Consider the following 16579-nt stretch of genomic DNA (forward strand, 5'->3'; position numbering starts at 1 on the left):
GCAGTGATGTTGGAGCTGAAAAAAATAAAGTCTGCTACTGTTTCCACTGTTTCTTCATCTATTTTCCATGAAGTAATGGGACCAGATGCCATGATCTTAGTTTTTTGAATGTTGAGCTTCAAGCCAGCTTTTTCACTCTCCTCTTTCACTTTCATCAAGAGGCTTTTTAGTTGTTCACTTTCTGCCATAAGGGTGGTGTCATCTGTGTATCTGAGGTTATTGACATTTCTCCTGGCAATCTGGATTCCAGCTTGTGCTTCATCTAGCCGGTTGGTCATAACCTTCTCAGGAACTCCTTTCTCTCCTCTCTTTCCATAAATACTCTTATTCCAGTTTGCAAAGTCAAGATGTGTCAAATACTTTGTATTGGTTCTCCATACTATCTCAGTCCTTTAGAGTTTTCCCCACATCACAAGAGCTGGAGGCCTGGAAACCGGAGTTTTCAGGCTCCCTTGCCACTAAGACCCCCATCTTATATTCTGCCAATATAAGAGTCATACATGGGAGAGTAGAAGAAAAAGGATAAAGGAGAAATTTTCTTTTTCTGGATCTGGTAGCAGCAACACTAGCACTGCAGTGGCAGAAACAGTCCTGTGGTACCAGATGTTTACAATCTTCTGTAAGAGCTGTTTTTGAAACAAAAGGTCATACAAGTATGGAATGTAGCCTACATGGACTTTTAGCCTCTCAGGCTTCTCTGTCCAGGGAATTCTCCAGGCCAGAACACTGGAATGGGTAGCTGTTCACTTCTCCAGGGGATCTTCCCAACCCAGGGATTGAACCCAGGTCTCCTGCATTCCAGGTGGATTCTTGACCATCTGAGCCATGAGGGAAGCCCAAGAAAACTGGAGTGGGTAGCCTATCCTTTCTCCAGGATCTTCCCACCCAAGGAATTGAATGAGGATCTCCTGCATACAGGTGAATTCTTTATCAGCTGAGTTACCAGGGAAACCCACAAGTATGAAATAAGTGTCTCTATGAGGAAGGATAGAGGCTACCACAGAGAGTAATATTATCTTCTCTCCCCTCCCCTTTTTTGGCTCTTCAAGCCCTTTGAACAATTTTATCACTTATTTTCTATGCTAAATTCCTATAGGTTGAAATACATAAAGTAGTTTTTCATTTCCTCTGTGAACACTCACTGTGACAGCATTTTCTCTCAGGAGTGGTTCTAGGAAACAGACCCTCAAAGACAGAAATCTTGGATTGGGTATCTGATCTGCTGGAGTTGAAAAGTACTAATAACATCATAGCCAATGGGATATAGGAAATTATGGTCATTCATGGTATGCAATAACAAAACAGATTCTTAGTATTATCAAAAGTCATTGTCTGAAATAAAATGTCCATTGAAAACCAGGCTTTGGAGAACCAAATTAGTGCTGCAATTGACCTTTATAGTGAGAATAAAGATTGTAAAAATCACTTACTGACTACTACTACTGATTATAACAGAAAGCTTACAGGAAGAAAATGATAACCTCAGGCATTAAATTCCTCATTCAAGGGAAAGTCAAACAACCAGAAAATATTTTCTCTTTCAAAACTGATGAAGCTTAATCTGTTCAGTTCAGTTCAGTCTCTCAGTCGTGTCTGACTCTTTGTGACTCCATGGACTACAGCACGCCAGGCTTCCTTGTTCATCATCAACTCTCAGAGTCTACTGAAACTCATATCCATCCAGTCAGTGATGCCATCCAACCATCTCATCCTCTGTCGACCCCTTCTCCTCCTACCTTTAATCTTTCCCAGCATCAGGCTGTTTTCCAGTTGTCAGTTCTTCACATCAGGTGGCGAAAGGATTGGAGTATCAGCTTCAGCATCAGTCCTTCCAATGAATATTCAGGACTGATCTCCTTTAGGATGGACTGGTTGGATCTCCTTGCAGTCCAAGGGACTCTCAAGAGTCTACTCCAACACCACAGTTCATAAGCATCAATTCTTCAGTGCTCAGCTTTCTTTATAGTCCAGTTCTCCCATCCATACATGACCACTGGAAAAACTCCAAGGAGCAATCATCTTTTAATTTCATGGCTGCATTCACCATCTGCACTGATTTTGGAGTCCCCCCCAAAATAATCTCTCACTGTTTCCCCATCTATTTGCCATGAAATGATGGGACTGGATGCCATGAACTTAGTTTTTAGAGTGTTGCACTTTAAGCCAACTTTTTCACTCTCCTCTTTTCACTTTCATCAAGAGGCTCATTAGTTCTTGGCTTTCTGCCATAAGGGTGGTGTCATCTGTGTATCTGAGGTTATTGATATTTCTCACAGCAATCTTGACTCCAGCTTGTGCTTCATCCAGCCTGGCATTTCACATGATGTACTCTGCATATAAGTTAAATAAGTGGGGTGAAAATATGCAGCTTTGACATACTCCTTTCCCAATTTGGAACCAGTCTGTTGTTCCATGTCCAGTTCTAACTGTTGCTTCTTGACCTGCATACAGATTTCTAAGGAGGTAGGTGAGGTGGTCTGATATTCCCATCTCTTGAAGAATTTTCCATAGTTTGTTGTGATCCACACAGCCAAAGGCTTTGGCATAGTCAATAAAGCAGAAGTAGATGTTTTTCTAGAGCTCTCTTGCTTTTTCAATGATCCAATGGATGTTGGCAATTTGATCTCTTGTTCCTCTGCCTTTTCTAAATCCAGCTTGAACATCTGGAATTTCACTGTTCACATACTGTTGAAGCTAGCTTAGAGAATTTTGAGCATTACTTTGCTAGCGTGTGAGATGAGTGCAATTGTGCAGTAGTTTGAGCATTCTGTCATTGTCTTTTTTGGGATTGGAATGAAAACTGACCTTTTCCAGTCCTGTGGCCACTGCTGAATTTTCCAAATTTGCTGGCATATTGAGTGCAGCACTTTCACAGCATCATCTTTTAGACTGAAATTCAACTGGAATTCCATTGCCTCCACTACCTTTGTTTGTAGCGATGCTTCCTACGGCCCACTTCACTTTGTATTCCAGGATGTCTGGCTCAAGATGAGTGATCACAGCATCATGGTTATCATGAAGACCTTTTTTGTATAGTTCTGTGTATTCTTGCCACCTTTTCTTAATATCTTCTGCTTCTGTTAGGTCCATACCATTTCTGTCCTTTATCGAGCTCATCTTTGCCTGAAATGTTCCCTTGGTATCTCTAATTTTCTTGAAGAAATATCTAGTCTTTCCCATTCTATTGTTTTCCTCCATTTCTCTGCACTGATCACGAGGAAAACTTTCTTATCTCTCCTTGCTATTCTTTGGAACTCTGCATTCAAATGGGTATATCTTTCCTTTTCTCCTTTGCCTTTAGCTTCTCTTCTTTTCTGAGCTATTTGTAAGGCCTCCTCAGACAACTATCTTGTCTTTTGCATTTCTTTTTCTCAGAGATGGTCTTGATCACTCTCTCCTGTACAATGCTACAAACCTCGTCCATAGTTCTTCAGGCACTCTGTATATCAGATCCAATCCCTTGAATCTATTTGTCACTTGCACTGTATAATCATAAGGGATTTGTTCTAGGTCACAACTGAATTATCTAGTGGTTTTCCCTACTTTCTTCATTATAAGTCTGAATTTTGCAATAAGGAGTTTAGGATCTGAGCCACGGTCAGCTCCCGGTCTTGTTTTTGCTGACTGTATAGAGGTTCTCCATCTTTGACTGCAAAGAATATAATCAGTCTGATTTTGGTATTGACCCTCTGGTGATGTCCATGTGTAGTCTTCTCTTGTGTTGTTGGAAGAGGATGTTTACTATGACAAATGCATTCTGTTGGCAAAACTCTGTTACCCTTTGCCCTGCTTCATTTTGTACTCCAAGGCCAAATTTGCCTGTTACTCCAGGTACCTCTTGACTTCCTACTTTTGCATTCCAGTCTCCTATAATGAAGAGGACATCTATTTTGGGTATTAGTTCTAGAAGGTCTTATCGGTCTCCATAGAATCATTCAACTTCAGCTTCTTCAGCATTACTGGTTGGGGCATAGACTTGGATTACTCTGATATTGAATGGTATGCCCTGGAAATGAACAGAGATCATTCTGTCATTTTTGAAATTGCACCCAAGAACTGCATTTCAGACTCTTTTGTTGACTACAAGGGCTACTCCATTTCTTCTAAGGGATTCTTGCCCACAATAGTAGATATAATGGTCATCTGAGTTAAATTTGCCCATTCCGATCCATGTTAGTTCATTGATTTCTAAAATGTCGATGTTCACTCTTGCCATCTCCTGTTCGACCACTTCCAATTTATCTTGATTCACAGACCTAACATTTCAGATTCCTATGCATTATTTTTCTTTGCAGCATCGGACTTTACTTCCATCACCAGTCACATCCATGCTGGTTTTGCTTTGGCTCCATCTCTTCATTCTTTCTGGAGTTATTTCTCCACTCTTCTCCAGTAGCATATTGGGCACCTACCAACCTGGGGAGTTCATCTTTCAGTATCATATGTTTTTGTCTTTTCATACTGTTCATGGGGTTCTCAAGGCAAGAATACTGAAGTGGTTTTCCATTCCCTTTTCCAGTGGGCCATATTTTGTCAGAACTCTCCACCATGACCCATCTGTCTTAGGTGGCCCTACACGACATGGCTCATAGTTTCACTGTCAGACAAGGCTGTGGACTATGTGATCAATTTGATCAGTTTTCTGTGATTGTGGTTTTCATTCTGTCTGTCCTCTGATGGATAAGGATAAGAGGCTTATGGAAGTTTCCTGATAGGAGAGACTGACTGTGGGGGAAACTGGGTCTTGTTCTGATGGGCGGGGCCATGCTCAGTAAATCTTATTTTAAATCTTATATTAAGTGAAGCTTAATATTAGAACAAAAATCTGATTATATCAATTGCATAATATCAAAGAAAATTATAAGTCCATGATTTCTCTAGGTGTCTTATGTGCTAATTAGGGCATTGGCTTGCTAATGACTCTGACAATTAAAGAGGGAAAATACAGAGAATTTAGGAAAATCTTAGGACTTCGAACCCTTAAATCTCCATTAACCTTTTGTGCTAACAGAAACAGCCCTTCCTCCCCTATCTGAGACTATCTTCCTCTCAGTTGAAACTATAATGATCTCACCTGAGATCATTACATGTAATGGTAATTCTCTTTAAAAAGCTCACCCACTATCCCTTATTATATCTACACACCTAACTGGGGCCCAAACCCAGAATAACTCATGATAGTAGCACAAAGTATAACCCAGGAGATTATAATATTCCCACCAAAATTAAGTTTAAAGGTCTTACTGTTTTTAGAGACTAGACCAAGAATGTCTGAGGACAAAGAACTCATCTCCCACCATGAACACATCAAAAATAGTCAACATGTAGAACAATTCTCACTGAAAAATAACTGTAGACTTACATAACTCCTGTACAACCAAGGCTGTAAGAAATATTCACACAAAATTGGGTACAAAGGGAAAGGAAGTGATCAGGTTGAGCCCTGTGCTTTGGAAAAGGGAGCATGCACATATGGAGACCCTCCCTGAAGAGTGAGTAGTTTGAGCCATGTATTGGGCACCTCTCCCCTGGGGGTCCACACAGGGAATATGAGCCCCCTTGACTGCTTAGAGGGCCAGAGGTATTAACAGGAAGACTGGAAGTCTGGGGAAGCCTGGACTCTGCTTGTAAGGAGTATGCATATGCTTGCTTGCTCCTGAAGCAGGACAGAGAAGGTGGACTGAAAATTGCATAAGTGGCCAGTTTCCCATGACTGGTCTGATATGTGCCCCAGCCTGAGCTGAGCACACATTTCAGCCCCACTTAGAAGCGTGACTGCAAGAAAACAGAGGTAGCTCTGACCCAAAGCAGTACTGAGCAAGGCAGTGGCAGCCATTACTGGCACTTAAGCAGCACATTTCTGTCTGAAGCTAGACTGCAATAGCCCACAGTGTAACTGATGCTGGGAGGCCACGTGGACTGTGCCTGTCCTGTGGCTTGAACCTGACCCCTAGAGATTTGGCTCCAGAAACTTTGAACCCATTCCCACCCACAATAGGGTGGTAATAGCCACTGAACAGAGAATAAGCCCTGGCTCACATCTGGCTCCATTTCTAACCCCTCCATCTCCAGCACCACCTCCTACCAAGATGATAGCTGCCAGCACACCTTAAGGAAAAATGTGACTCCTCTTCACATTAAATCCAGCTCTCCCACCAAAGCCACTGAGCACATGTTGACTGTATAGGGATGTTCCCACATAATGCATTAAAACCATATGAGGTGACTGTTTCAGCTAATTTCATAGAAAAAGAGAAAATTACATAAAATAAGACAGAGAGATCTGGCTCATTTGAAAGAACAGGAGAAAATATCTGAAAAGCAACTAATGAAACAGAAATAAACCATTTCCAGATAAAGAATCCAAAGCACTAGTAATAAACATGCTAGCTTAATTACAGAAAAGGATAGATGAGCACAATTGAGAATTTTAAAGAACTAGAAAATATAAAAACCAGTCACAACTAAAGAATACAATAACTTAAATGAAAAATACACTAGAAGGAATAACAGATGAATTGATACAGAAGAATGTATACCTAATCTGAACAACAGAAATTGTTCAACCAGAGCAGCAAAAAGAAAAATATATTTTAAAAAATGAAAATGGATCTATGAAACAACATAAAGCAAACCAATGTGAACATGATAGATGTCCCAGAAGGAGAAGAGATAAACAGGTTGAAAATGTATTTGATGAAAGTTTGGCTGAAAAATTGACAAACCTGAAGAAGGAAGATAGCCAAAGCACAGAGTTCCAAACAAGATGAATCCAAACAGACCCATGCCAAGACATCTTAAATAAAATGGCAAAAGTTAAAGAGAGGATTCTAAAGGCAACAAGAGAAAACCAAAGAATCATATAAAAAGAAAAACACATAAGGCTTTCAGATGACTTTTAGGCAAAAACTTTGAAGGCCATAAGGAGTGACATGATATACTCAAAGTGCTGAAAGGGAAAACCCTGCAACCAAGGATGCTCTGCCTAGAAAGATTATCATTTAGAATAGAAGAAGAGATAAAGAAATTCTCAGACAAGCAAAAACTAAAAGAGTTTATTGATACTAAATCTACATAAAAGAAAATTTTAAAGATCTTGTCTAAGAGGCGGAAAAGCTAGAAAAAAAAAAAGAATCTATAGGAAAGGAAGAAAAACACTAGTTCCAGCAAAAATAGAGTTAAATCTAAAGATCAATTTCTTAAATAAGCTACTAGGAAGATTAAAAGGCAAAAAACTGTAAGATCAACTAATTACTACAATAATCAGTAAAGGGATAAACATGAAGTGTAAAATATAATACCAAATACATAAGTGAGGGGGAGGAGAGTAAAACATGCAGAGTTTACTCTTGGCATGGGTCTGTTTGGGTTCATCTTGTTTGGAACTCTCTGTGAGAGTTTCTAGAGTGTGCTTAAACTTTAAGGACTATGTGTTTAAAACAACTAGATGTAGTTTTAGGTCAACATATATGAACTCCATTGAAACCACAAATCAAAAACCTACAATAGTTGTACAAAAACTAAAGAGAAAGGATCACAAGCATACCACTAAAGAAAATCATCAAACTACAAGGAAAGAAACAAAAAGAAGTACAGGGAAAAGTATTTTAAAAAACAACTGGAAAACACATAGTAAAATGTTAATGAGTACATACCTATCAATAATCACTTTAACTATCAATGGACTAAATGCTCCAATCAAAAGACAGAGTGGCTAATTGAATTAAAAACAATAATAAGACCCATCTATATAGTGCTTACATCAACATGAATCCACCACAGGTATACGTGTTCCCCATCCTGATTCATGTTGATGTATGGCAAAACCAATTCAATATTGTAGTTAACCTCCAATTAAAATAAATAAATTTATTTTTAAATAAATAAATATGTATATAGTGCTTACAGGAGACTCACTTCAGAGCTAAAGATACACACTGATTGAAAGTGAGGGGATGGAAAAAGATATTTCATGCAAATGGAAATGATGAAAAAGTGGGGGTAGTAATATTTGTATGAGCCAAAATAGACTTTAAAACAAAGTCTCAACTAACACAATATTGTTAATCAACTATACTCCAATATAAAATTTAAATTTTTAATTATGACTGAATTTCTAAATCATTAAAAATTAAATTTTCTGGGCTTCCCTGATGGCTCAGTGGTAAAGAATGTGTCTGCCACTGCAGTAGATATGGGAAGATCCCTGATCCGGGAAGATCCCACATGCCACAGAGCAACTAAGCCAGTGCACCACAACTATTGAGCCTGTGCTCTAGAGCCCAGGAATCACAAATACTGAGCCTGTACAACTACTGAAGACTTCATGCCCTGGAGTCTGTGGACAACAAGAGAAGCCACCACAATAAGAAGTTCACACACCACAACTAAAGAGCAGTCCCTACCCTCCACAACTAGACAAAACTTGCACACAAGGAAGACCCAGAAAGCCAACAATAATAAATAAATTTTTTAAACAATTAAATTTTCTGAAACAAAAAATACAAATAAATAATGAAAAACAAAGTATCTAACAAAAGACCAAGAATCACATTATATAATGATAAAGGGATTAATATAAGAAGAGGAAATTACACTCATTAACATATATGCACCCAAAAATGTGCATCTAAATATATAAAGCAAATATTAACAGGCTTAAATGGAGAAATTGACAATAACACAATAGTAATAGGGAACTTTAACATTCTGCTTACATCAATGGCCAGATCATCCAGACAGAAAGTCAAAAAGGCACCAGTGGTCTTAAATGACACAGAAGACTAGTTGGAGTTAATAGATTTCTACAGGATATTCCATCCAAAAATAGCAGAATAACATGCTTTCCAAGTGCTCATGGAATATTCTCCAGAAGAGACCACATGCTAGCCCATAAGACAAGTCTCAAAAACATTCAAGAGGATAGAAAGTATATTGATCATCTTTTTCCCCAACCACAGTGGAAATCAGCACAGGAAGAAAAATGGAAAAACTACAAACATATGAAGACTAAACAACATGATATTAAAAAACCAGTGGGTCACTGAAGAAATCAAAGAGGAAATCAGAAAATACCTTGAAACAAATTAAAGTGCAAACACAACGCTTCAAAATCTACAGAATGCAGAAAAAGCAGTCTTAAGAGGGAAGTTTATGGTGACACAGGACTACATCAAGAAACAAGAAGAGTATCAAATAAACAACTTTACTAGCATCTAGAGGATTTTACAAATCATCTAAAGAAAACAGAAAAGAAGAACAAACAAATCCCAAAGATAGCAGAAGGAAAAGAATAAAAAAAGATCAGAGAGGAAATAAATAAAACAGACCAAAAAGGAGAAAAAGATCAATGAGCCCAAGAGCTAGTTTGTTTTGTTTTTTTTTTTAAAAAAAGGATAAACCTTTAGCCAGGCTCACCAAGAAGAAAGATAGAGAACCCAAATAAACAAAATAAGAAATGAAAGAGAAATAACAACCAATTCTAGAGAGGTAAAAAAAAAAAAATCACTTGAAAATTCTATGAAGAGTTATATGCATGCCAACAAACTGGGCAACCTAGAAGAAATGGACAAATTTCTAGAAATATACAACTTGCCAAGATGGAATCAAGAAGAAACAGATGATTTAAACAGGCTAATTACTAGTAATGAAATTGAATTTGTAATTTTAAAAACAAAAGTCCAGTACTGGACAGCTTCACAGGAGAAATCTACCAAATATAAAGAAGAGGTAATACCTACCTATCCTTCCCAAAAATTTCAAAACACTGAAAAGAATGGAACACTCCCAAGTTTACTCTATGAAACCACCATTACCCTGATACCAAAATCAGACAAAGACACTACAAAATTACAGTCTAATATTACCAACATTTGATGAATATAGATACAAAAATCCTCAACAAAATATTAACAAATTTAATCCAACAATACATAAAAAGGCTTATATACCATGACTAAGTTGGATTTATTTCAGGAACACAAGGATGGCTCAATATTTGTAAATTAATCAATATGATACACATTATAAATGTAAGTAAGTATAACTATCACATGATCACCTCAACAGATGCAGAAAAAGCATTTGACAAAAATTCAACTTCTGTTCATCATAAACACTCTCATCAAAGTGGGTACAGAGTAAACATATCTCAAATAATATAGGCCAATTATGACAAACCCATAGTTAACATCCCATGCTGCTGCTAAGTCACTTCAGTCGTGTCTGACTCTGTGCAACCCCATAGATGGCAGCCCACCAGGCTCCCCCGTCCCTGGGATTCTCCAGGCAAGAACACTGGAGTGAGTTGCCATTTCCTTCTCCAATGCATGAAAGTGAAAAGTGAAAGTGAAGTTGCTCAGTCGTGTCCAACTCTTCGTGACCCCGTGGACTGCAGCCTACTCAACGGTAAAAAACTGAAATCATTTTCTCTAAATTCAGGAAAAAGACAATCATTTTCATGACTTCTGTTTAACATAGTTTTGAAAGTTCTAGCCATAGCAATTAGATAAGAAAAAGACAAGGAATCCAAATTGGAAGGGAAGAAGTAAAAGAGTCACTGTTTGCAAATGACATGATACTGTATACCATAAATAGAAAACTCCATCAAGAATCCATCAAAAAAACTATTAGAATAAATAAATTCAGTACAGTTGCAGGATACAAGATTAACATACAGAAATACATTGGTATTTCTATACACTAATAACAAACTATCAGAAAGATAAAGTTTTTAAAGTTCTGCTTCAAATTACATCAAAAAGAGTAAAACATCTATGAATAACTTAAGTAAGGAAATGAAAGACCTATGCTCTGAAAACTACAAAACATTCATGAAAAAAATTGAAGATCATACAACAAAATCGAAAGATAGCCTCTGCTCTTGGATTGGTAGAATTAATGTCATTACAATGGCCATGCTACCCCAAATGCTCTATAGATTTAATGTAATCTCTATCAAAATATCCATGACATTTATTATAGAACTTATAATCCTAAAATTCATATCAAACACAAAAGACCCCAAATGGCCAAAACAATCTTGAGAATAAAGAAAAAGGCTGGAGATATCATGCTCCCTGACTTTAGACTGTACTACAAAGCTACAGTAATCAAAACCACATGGGGGGGGGGGGTGCGTCCCTGGTGGACCAGTGGTTGAGAATTCTCCTGTCAATACCAGGGACATGGTTTTGATCCCTGGTTCAGGAAGATTTCACAGGCCATAAGCAACTAAGTCTGTGTGCCACAACTACTGAGCCCATGTGCTGCAGCTACTGAAGACCATGTGCCCTAGAGCCTGTGCTCCACAACAAGAGAAGCCACTGCAATGAGAAGCCTACACACCACAACTACAGAGTAATGCCCATTCACTGCAATTATGGAAGAGCCCTCACACAGCAATGAAGACTCCATGCAGCCAAAAATAAATAAGCAGAATTTAAAAGCAGCATGGTATTGGCATCAAAACAGACACATAGCTCCATGGAACAGAATGGAGAGCCCAAAAGTAAATTTACACATCTATGATGGAGAAAAGACAGTCTCTTTAATAAGTGGGCCTGGGAAAACTAGAGAGATACATGTAAAGTGATAAGATTTCCTCAAACCATTTATGAAAATAAACTCAAAATGGATTAAAGACCTAAGTAGAAGACCTGAAACCATAACAGTTCTAGAAGAAACTACAGCCAAAAAACTCTTTGATATAAATCAAAACAATATTTTTTAGATCTGTCTCCTAAGCAAAAGAAATATATGCAAAAATAAACAAATGGGACCTAAGTAAACTTAAAATCTTTTGCATAGCAAAGGAATCCATCAACAAAAGGAAAAGACAACCTATAGAATGAGAGAAAATATTTACAAATGATATGACTGACAAGGTGTTAATATGCAAAATATATAAACAGCTCATTCAACTCAACGTCATAAAAACTGACCAATCAAAAAGGGCAGAAGACCTGAATAAATATTTATTTCAAAGAAAACATATATAAATGGCTAAAAGGCACATGAAAAGATGCTCAATAGAATTAATTATTAGAGAAATGTAAATAAAAACCACAATAAGATATTACCTCACATCCATCAGAATGACTATTATAAGATGTTGTGGGGAGGGAGGTGGGAGGGGGGTTCATGTTTGGGAACGCATGTAAGAATTAAAGATTTTAAAATTTAAAAAATAAAATAAAATAAAAATTAAAAAAAAAAAAAAATGTTGGTGAGGACATGGAGGGGAAAGTAACCCCTGTGTACTTTGATGGGGATGTATACTGATTGCAGCCACTATGGAAAACAGAATGGAGGTTCCTCAGAAAACTGAAAACAGACCTACTTTATGATCTAGAAATTCCATTCTTGATCCAGAAACTCCCTATATATTTGGGGGAAATGAAAATGCTAACTCAAAAAGATACATGTACCCACAATAGCAGTACTATTTATAACAGCCAAAAAATGTACACAATTCAAGTGTTCATCAACAGACGAACGGATAAAGATGTGGTATATATATATATATACAGTGGAATATTAGTCACAAAAACAAAATTCTGCCTTTAGCAACAACACAGATGGACCTAGAGAATATTATGCTTGCTGAAATAAGTCACACAGAGAAAGACAAACACTGAATATACTTATATGTTGAATCTAAATAATAAAACAAATGAATGTATATAGCAAAACAGATTCACAGATATAGAAAATGAGCTAGTGGTTACCTTTGGGGAGATGGAGGGAGAAGGAGAGAGATAGCTTGTATAATACATGAAAATTCAGTCTGGCTTGAAACTCAGCATTCAGAAAACTAAGATCATGGCATCCGGTCCCATCACTTCATGCAAATAGAAGGGGAAAAAGTGTAAGCAGTGACAGATTTTATTTTCTAGGGCTCCAAATTCACTGCAGATGGTGACTGCAGCCATGAAATTAAAAGCCACTTGCTCCCTGGAAGGAAAGCTATGACAAACCTAGACAATGTATTACAAAGCAGAGACATCACTTTGCCGACAAAGGTCAGAACAGTCAAAGCTATGGTTTCCTCAGTACTCATGTACAGATGTGAGAGTTGGACCATAATGAAGGCTGATCACCAAAGAACTGATGCTTTCAAACTGTAGTACTGGAGAAGACTCTTGAGAATCCCACAGAGTGCAAGAAGACCAAACCAGTCAATCCTAAAGGAAATTAATCCTGAATATTCATTGGAAGGACTGATGCTGAAGCCAAAACTCCAGTACTCTGACCGCATGATGTAAAGAGTCAACTCATTGGAAAAGACGCTGATGCTGGGGACAATTGACAGCCAAAGGAGAGGGTGTGACAGAGGATGAGATGGTTAAATAGCACCACTGACTCAACAAATGTGAACTTGAGCAAACTGTGGAAGATAGTGAAAGATAGAAGAGCCTGGCATGCTGCAGTCCATGGAGCTGCAAAGACTCAGACACAACTTAGCAACTGAACAAAAACCACAATCTGTAAAAATACTGAATCAATATGCTATATACCTGAAACTAACATAAAGCTGTAAATCAACTATACTTCAACAAAAATAAATAAAATAAAAAAGCAGGCAGGAAGCTGTTTTTAAAAGAGTAAGCAACAATTTCATCTATTTATCAGCATGTTAGTATGGATGATAATGCATACCTGAAAATAAATGTACTATTTGGAATATCTCAATAACAACAACAACAAAAATACACCCACTATGTCCATGAGATTCTTGAGGGTGAGAATTATGTCTTCTCATTTCTAGTACTACAGTTCCTAAAACAGTTACACAATGCATGCTGTGGAATAAATGAATGTTCATAACAAAGAAGTTGTCTGCTCCTAGGCTCAGAAGCCCTTTTTTAGTGTGGATGTCTAAGGATTGTTAGATGCATGCATTTCTCCAGGCAGAAGCAGTACTCTGCAGATGACTAACGATGACAACTACAGCCATGGGGGTGAAGTGACTGGTCCACTGAACAGTACTCACTGTCAGTACTCAGTAGTCATACACTTGGTGGTTAAGCTGAATAAGCGATGCAGTAAGGGAGAAAGTTTGCACATATTAGGGAAAGAGTCACAAAATGGCTACAAGGCAGGTGGCCTGACCAAGACTTTACAAATGAGCTTCAGTAAGCAACCATTCAAAAGGAGTCTGATTTGAAAGCTAAACTGAGGAGTGTGTGTTTCTGTCCAGTTGTGTCTAATGCTTTGAGACCCCATGGACTATAGCTCGCCAGGCTCCTCTGTCCATGGAATTTTCCAGGCAAGAATACTGGAGAAGGTTGCCATTTCCTCCTCCAGGGGATCTCCCCAACCCAGGGATCGAACCCACGCCTCTTGTGTCTCCTGCATTGACAGGCAAATTCTTTATCAACTGCACCACTTGAGAAAGTGGTCTATAATAACAGTCTCTTCCTTCTTAGAGCACAGAGGGAGAACTTCAGGGTTGCTCAGACAGAAAGCTAGATCTGTTCACTGGGTGCTTACGATGCCAGAATCTCAAGAAAATTTCTGAGATACTTGCATATACAAGAGCTTATCAGAGGATTCCTTGGGAATAACCAATCAGGATGATTTGAAATCAGTCAGGAATGTCTGGCTCCAGGGATTGTCTACTGCTCCTCAGGTGCAACTGATTTGAACCACTCAGGAAAAATATGGAATCCTCAAACTCTTCATGATACCATATTTACACTGCATACACGTCCAAGAATGACAGTAAAAATTAATGGTTGTTAGGAACCGTAAAAGTCATCTCAACCAATGTGGCAGTCCAGCCTCTACTTGAGTATCTCCAGTGATGAGGAACTCATTACTCTCCAGAAGCTATAAAATGCTTGCTCAGATTAAATTAGTAACATATGGAATTGAAAAGCAGAAAACAAAAGCAAGGCAACAATAATAGAAACAAATCATAAAACCAAACTTCATGCCAACGTATAGATAGACAGTACATATATACAATGAGACAGAGTTAGTTGCTCATTCATGTTTGACTCTGCAACCGCATGAACTGTAGCCCTCCAGGCTCCTCTGTCCATGAAATTCTCCAGGCAACAATACTGGAGTGGGTTGCCATGCCCTCCTTCCAGGGGATCTAGATTCACTTTGTTTCAGTTAACCATGAGGATGATATTATTACAACTCTGTAAGAATTCACTTTTCACTTTCATGCATTGGAGAAGGAAATAGTAACCCACTCCAGTGTTCTTGCCTGGAGAATCCCTGGGACGGGGAGCCTGGTGGGCTGCCATCTATGGGGCCGCACAGAGTCAGACACGACTGAAGTGACTTAGCAGCAGCAGCAGCAAGAATACATCAGCTTATGTAAGTAGAGGTAATCACCTAATATTCCCTAGACTATGTGGATTTCCAAATTAAAAAAATAAGTTGTGACTATGAATCTGAATATACCAACATTAATATGGAGAAGTTTAACCCCCTTTGCTTATGCAACAGGCATTTCCTATTTTGGCAGATTGTTTATTTCTACTTAAGGCCTCTAGGCTTATAGCATTTTCATCATTTGAATTTGGTTTTAAGAATTAATTTTAACTTCAGTATCAAGTTTCTATTAAATTATAAATACTTTAAAATCCTTGAGGCACTGAGATTTGGAATTTTTAATAAAAATTGTCTACCTATTAATCATATGTCCTGAATTCTTAAAATAAAGGATAAGAAGTATGTCTTATTTTGTTTTTAAACTTTGGATAATTCAAAGTACTTTAAAAAGATATTTTATAATCAGACGACAGAATGGTACAATAAAGGACAGAAATGGTGTAGACCTAACAGAAGCCGAAGATATTAAGAAAAGGTGGCAGTGGGAACTTATGTACACCCGTGGCGGATTCATGTTGATGTGTGGCAAAACCAATTTAGTATTGTAAAGTAAAAATAAAAAATAAAATAAATTTTTAAAAATAAAAGGTGGCAAGAATACACAGAAGAACTATACAAAAAAGGTCTTCATGATAACCATGATGCTGTGATCACTCACCTTGAGCCAGACATCCTGGAATACAAAGTGAAGTGGGCCGTAGGAAGCATCACTACAAACAAAGGTAGTGGAGGCAATGGAATTACAGTTGAGCTATCTCAAATCCTAAAAGATGATGCTGTGAAAGTGCTGCACTCAATATGCCAGCAAATATGGAAAATTCAGCAGTGGCCACAGGACTGGAAAAGGTCAGTTTTCATTCTAATCCCCAAAAAAGGCAATGACAAAGAATGTTCAAACTACTGCACAATTGTACTCATCTCACATGCTATCAAAGTAATGCTCAAAATTCTCCAAGCCAGTTTCAACAGTACATGAACTGTGAAATTCCAGATGTTCAAGCTGGATTTAGAAAAGGCAGAGGAACTAGAGATCAAATTGCCAACATCCATTGGATCATTGAAAAAGCAAGAGAGCTCCAGAAAAACATCTATTTCTGCTTTATTGACTATGCCAAAGCCTTTGGCTGTGTGGATCACAACAAACTGTGGAAAATTCTTCAAGAGATGGGAATACCAGACCACCTCACCTGCCTCCTAAGAAATCTGTATGCAGGTCAAGAAGCAACAG

Source organism: Capra hircus, chromosome 3, assembly GCF_001704415.2.
Source record: "Capra hircus breed San Clemente chromosome 3, ASM170441v1, whole genome shotgun sequence".
NCBI classification, from domain to species: domain Eukaryota; kingdom Metazoa; phylum Chordata; class Mammalia; order Artiodactyla; family Bovidae; genus Capra; species Capra hircus.